Source organism: Dermacentor albipictus, chromosome 7, assembly GCF_038994185.2.
Source record: "Dermacentor albipictus isolate Rhodes 1998 colony chromosome 7, USDA_Dalb.pri_finalv2, whole genome shotgun sequence".
Classification (NCBI taxonomy): Eukaryota; Metazoa; Arthropoda; class Arachnida; order Ixodida; family Ixodidae; genus Dermacentor; species Dermacentor albipictus.
The window spans coordinates 55,927,744-55,933,687 of NC_091827.1; positions in this window are offsets into that span (position 1 = coordinate 55,927,744).

Genomic DNA, 5,944 nt, shown 5'->3' on the forward strand with positions numbered 1-5,944 from the left:
ATCTGCAGGTCATTTAGGTATCTCTGGCAATAAAATATGCATGAAGTGACGTGCTATGTGTTCAAGTAAAGAAGAAAAATTGATGTTCTAAGGAGCTGATTTTCTGACGTGCTAAATCCCTAATTTCAACATCATGGCGGAAAAATGTGGACAGTTGTGATAGGAGTTTGGACTATTTGAATGTCGCGGCCGAATGCGCGTGATTGCTGTGCGGCGGCGACGGACGAAGAAGAAGAGAAGAGCCGGTGTCTGGGCGGAGACGGCAGCCATGCGATCTGCCTGAGCTGCCTGGGCTGGCCTTCCGAACGAGCCGAGCAGTCATCTACCCAAGGCCGGTGTTCCTGGGTGTGCTGGCAGAACAGGCCGGGCTGTCCTTGGTCTTCAACCGGCCTGCTCCACTGCTGGGCGAGCATCCGACAGCGGCACATTCCGGTGCAGCTAAGCCTTCCGAACGGTCTACCCTGTGGCGGGCCGACGTCCCGACCCTGCTGTCGCGCGAGTGGCTCGTCGTGTGCCGGGCACCCGCCCCGGCCTCCAACACCTGCGCCACTCGCCGCTCGAGATTCATCTCTGCGCCTCTTCGTGCCGTGTGTGTGTGAGACCGACGCGCTATCGGACGCCTTCCTACATTGACGCTGAGCGCGACGATACTTACGCGACAGACATTTATGAAAGGAACTCTGTGTGTGTTATCGTGTACGTTATCCTAGTCCCGTCCCCGTGTCATTAAAGCCTCTCTGTGTTCTTTGTGCCATCCCTGTGTGCTTGAGGCCTGGGCCCACATCCTCCTATCACAAAATTTGTTATAGGAGGATATGGGCCCAGGCCTCAAGCACACAGGGTTGGCACAATGAACACAGAGAGGCTTTAATGACACGGGGACGGGACTAGGATAACGTACATGATAACACACACAGAGTTCCTTTCATAAATGTCTGTCGCGTAAGTATCGTCGCGCTCAGCTTCAATGTAGGAAGGCGTCCGATAGCGCGTCGGTCTCACACACTCACGGCACGAAGAGGCGCAGAGATGAATCTCGAGCGGCGAGTGGCGCAGGTGTTGGAGGCCGGGGCGGGTGCCCGGCACACGACGAGCCACTCGCGCGACAGCAGGGTCGGGACGTCGGCCCGCCACAGGGTAGACCGTTCGGAAGGCTTAGCTGCACCGGAACGTGCCGCTGTCGGATGCTCGCCCAGCAGTGGAGCAGGCCGGTTGAAGACCAAGGACAGCCCGGCCTGTTCTGCCAGCACACCCAGGAACACCGGCCTTGGGTAGATGACTGCTCGGCTCGTTCCGAAGGCCAGCCCAGGCAGCTCAGGCAGATCGCATGGCTGCCGTCTCCGCCCAGACACCGGCTCTTCTCTTCTTCTTCGTCCGTCGCAGCCGCACAGCAATCACGCGCATTCGGCCGCGACATTCAAATAGTCAAAACTCCTATCACAACAGTACTCCGGCTGTACTAAATCTGATCGGCTACGCATTTCTGCGCATTCCCATGTCATGCGTGTACACCAGCCGAGCTCGCCACTACATGGAGCCGTTCCTATTTTGATACTTGTTTTCGACATACGGGTGTTTGAATGGCAACTGAGTTACCTGAGATCTTCACACGCGTTATCCAATCCACGTCGCCTCTGCCGAATGCAAACGCGGCGCTGATCAAGTAACGTGTGCCACACGACATGGCATTTTGCAGGGACACTAAAACAGCGTTATTATAGCGCGGGCATTGCCAGTGCTATGAGGTTTAAAATCCGTCGTGATCAAGCGATAGTAGCGAAAATGGACGACAGCGCAGAGTGAAAGACAGAAGAAAATGCTCGGACTGACGTCACATTGCACCGGGAGGTTCCTGCAAACAATGTTAATTATTGGTTCTGAAAAGAAAACTTGGTACAGTCGGGTCTGGCGGGAATCCAGCCCAGGTCTCCAGGATGCACAACGAGCAGGCGCACCCCCACGTCACGGCGTCACCCCGGATCTGGCTGATTAAAGGTGTGCCTATGCGTGCGTCATTGCACATGTCAAATTGCAGTAAGGTGACTTAAATAAAGAAAGATTACTTAAGGTGTAGTCAATTGAAATAAGGTGAAATAAAGTGAATGAAGGTGAATTAAAGTGGATTAAATTAGAATAAGGTGGGTATAAATTAGAGCGAGGTGGATTAGGGTGGATTGTGCTTGGTACAAATTAGAGCAAGGTGGATTAAGGTGGAATAAAGTGGATGAATCTGGACTAAGGTTGGTGCAAATTTGAGCAAGGTGGATTAAGGCTCGTAACGATTAGAACAAGGTAGATAAGGAAGGATTATGTTTGGCACAAACTAGAGCAAGGTGGGTAAATGTTGATTAAAGTCAATATGTCGAAATGTCAATAACGTTATACACGCAAAAAATGGTCTCTCAGCGCCTATTTTGACCCAAAATTTCTATTTGAAATCGGTGCCTCTCAACACCTCCCACCGACACCAACCACCAAAATGTTGTGTGACTTCAGCAACTTAAGGGGTAACTTCTCTGTCCTCTGCTTTGAAGCAGTTCGAGACCACGTCGGACGTCGTCCTCCACAGGCTCTAGCGCCCAGAGCCGCAGGAACGGTGTCACCACTGAATTGTGAACGCAGTTCCCTCACTTGCGCGATAAAAAGCAATTGTGAACCACGCAGATGCGCCGATACGCAAATGCATAAACGAAACAGCGCATGCGGACACAGCTTGTTTCGAGGTCCTGCAATCAATCATTTCCGGTGCGAGGAAAGGACAGAAGCATGGTCTAGGAGACCGGCTTCTGTTACCCGAGAGGTACGTTTCCGGGGCCGCCTGTTTATTTCATCACCACTCAGTCTCGCCAGACTGCCTTACGGTTCGACTGCGACAATAAATTATTCAAATGCAAATTGTTTACTGCCCCGAATGCGGTCAACTTGCGCCAAATTGCATTGGGATGTGTAAGATTTGCCATACATTCGTAAGGTAAGCTGGAAAATTTGTGTCACGGCCCCTTCAAACTGGATTAGGCTTGGCACAAATTCCATCAAACTCTATTAAAGTAGAATAAGGTAGTGTTGTGATGGACACATGACATTGTGGGGCGTCACGTGTCATGAACGTAATCAAATAATAGGGAAGTCAAAATGCTTTCGCATTCAGTTCACATGAGGATATCTAAGTGATCATACTATTTCAGGTTTAGGGATGCTATAACAGCTTCCAAGTTTCATTATTAGCTTATGCGGTTATATACTTTATCCTCATAGAAAACCGGAACCGACTTGTGCCGGAAAGTGAAAAGGAAGCGTTATTTCTAAATAGATAAATTATCTTCGCACTTAGCTTCGTAAAGGCTAGATAAAGCACAGCCTTTTATTACGTTGAGGATACTAAAATGCACGAACAACTTCTTGTTACAGAGTGCGCACTTTGGCTACCAACCCATCAGGTATTCCTTAAGGAAAGTGTTTTTCTATGAAACCATGTCACCGAATTGCCACTACCTTAAAACGTAATTGAATTGTGCTTCTCTTTTGGGGGATATGAAAGCCGGCAGACGCATTCTCACGATTTTTGAAAACCCGGAATAGCGCCGCGCTCCTTGCACAACAGTAAGACACGCAACAAACTATGTAAACACCTGTTTTCACGGGCGCCACCATATTGCTTAGACAGTGGTGACATCTATGAATTTTCGCCACGATAGTGTAGATGGCACGTCCAGTCGTCTTAGATGTCTTAGAGAATTGATTGTCTGAGGCCAGTCCCTAATTTTCAGTTTTTCTCTCCATCTTACACCCTTTAACAATTTTTTTGTGTGCTGTGTACTTGCCGTGGGGATGACCTGGAGGTCCCTGTTCACCCGCAGAAGCATATCACGCGACCCTCTAGGCGCTCGGCGTCGTATCCACCGCGACACGGAACATAAGCGCCAGATGCACTCCACGCAGCATCCATGGTAGCGGTGGCAATTACTAGTCCTGCAGCCCCTGCAGTAGCAGCTACAGACCAAGATCCTGCGAACAAGCGACTACGCGAAGAGACTTCGGGCGAAAATGCAGAGGAGATGGACCAGGCGTCCTTCCGGGTCATATGCTACAAGAAAAAGGGGTGCTGGTGTCCCCGTTATCTTCAGGCCTCCCCTAGCAAAAGGAAGTCTGTGCAATGTTAGCCCTAATGTTGTGACATCCGCCGCGGTAACGTCGGCTCAAGAGAAAGTTCTCAGCCGTCGCCTTAAGAGGGACGGCGGCCTGATGGTTACGGTGTCAACACTGCCCACCATCAACTGTTTGCCGATGGTAACTGAGCTAGCTGGCGTGTCTGTAAAAATCCGTGTGCTATATTTATACACGGCCAGCTATGGCAAAATACACGACATACCTCTCAGCTACTCAAATGAAGACCTACAAGACTGTCTAGGCGACCATGGCGTCGTTGCAGGAAGGAGGCGTGCGTTAAAAAGAATACTGCTAGACTTGCTAGCATGGTGGAGCAAGTGCAAGGAAAAAAAACCAAGCGTAGTGAACCACCGCCTAAACCGGACATGGTTTTCACGGATACGACAAACCAATCCCAAGAACAATCACCACAAAGCCAAAATGCATGTGGCAACACATACGATTATGTGGTGCGAAAGAAACGTGGGAAGACCGCGGCCTCATCGCCTTCTTCAAAGCTCCCGCAACCTGTCACGCAAGACACACCAAACGACCACTACCGTCATCAGCCTCAAGCATCACAACACGACAGGATGACCTGCGAAAGGCAGCAACACGGAAGCACCGAACAAGACATTACACGCTTACTAATTCCGATGTTTACGGCCCTCAATGCTCTTGACCGCGCCAACTACTAGTCAAGATGTCTCCCAGAGGCAGAAGCCGTCTTTACAATGGAGCTGTTGGTATCGGCATCTTACGCTCAACATAAGCGTAATACCTCACAGTAATAATCATGACTTCTGCAACGACAGCCTCACCTGAGTTGACCATTCGCGATGTTTTTCGTGCACACACCATATTTCAGTGGAATGTTCGCGGTCTTCGCTCAAAACTTTAAGATTTATGGCAGCTGCTGCGAGCGTATCATTTCCCGTTGATAGTTATCTCTGAATAGCGCGTCGAGGAAAATTTCCGAATGCAAGGGTACTATTTTCATCATTCACAGCGACCGGATGACATCAGAAGACTACTCGTCAACATTAGCAAGGATATTCCGGCCTACGTGGTTCATATTTCGCTTCACAGTGGCAATGAATATGTGTGTGCCATAACATTAATCGGCCAACAAGAGTACACTCTTATTGGAGTACATCTGGAGCCAGGCAGGCCACTCGACGCTTCGAGACATGAAAACATGATTGCAACGACACCTTCTCCTCGTAATATTTGTGGAGACTAATGCTTACATTGAAATTTGGAGCAGCTGAAACACATGTGCACCCGGAGCCAAGCTCGCAGAGCTTCTCTCATACCATTCTATTGAACCTGTAAATGGCGGCAGTATGGCAGTATAACCTACTTCACAGGCGCGACGACTATTAGCAGCATTGACGTGACCATCGCAACAAGTTCAGTTGCCCGTAAATTTGCCTGGTGTACCGACTTAGAAAAACACGGGAGTGACCACTGCCCAATTTTTATGTCAGCTCTCAGTATGAAGATGTCACCAAGAAAATTCGTCACAATATGCCTACAAACACGATGTAGGCTGGGCAATAACTGCTGCAACCTAGGACGAGGAATTCCTCACGACAATCGCTCATTGTCTGAGGAAATGCACGCGAATTTCCACTAAAAAATCAGCTTACCGCAAATTGACGAGGAATTTAAAATATTGTGTCATACGCAGGTGAGCTGAAAGGCAAGTTTTACGCTTGAAATGCTTTGACGATGACATGCCTGCTGACGGGAAAAACGTCATATCTGGCGATACCTGGATAAACGCAGTCGGCAA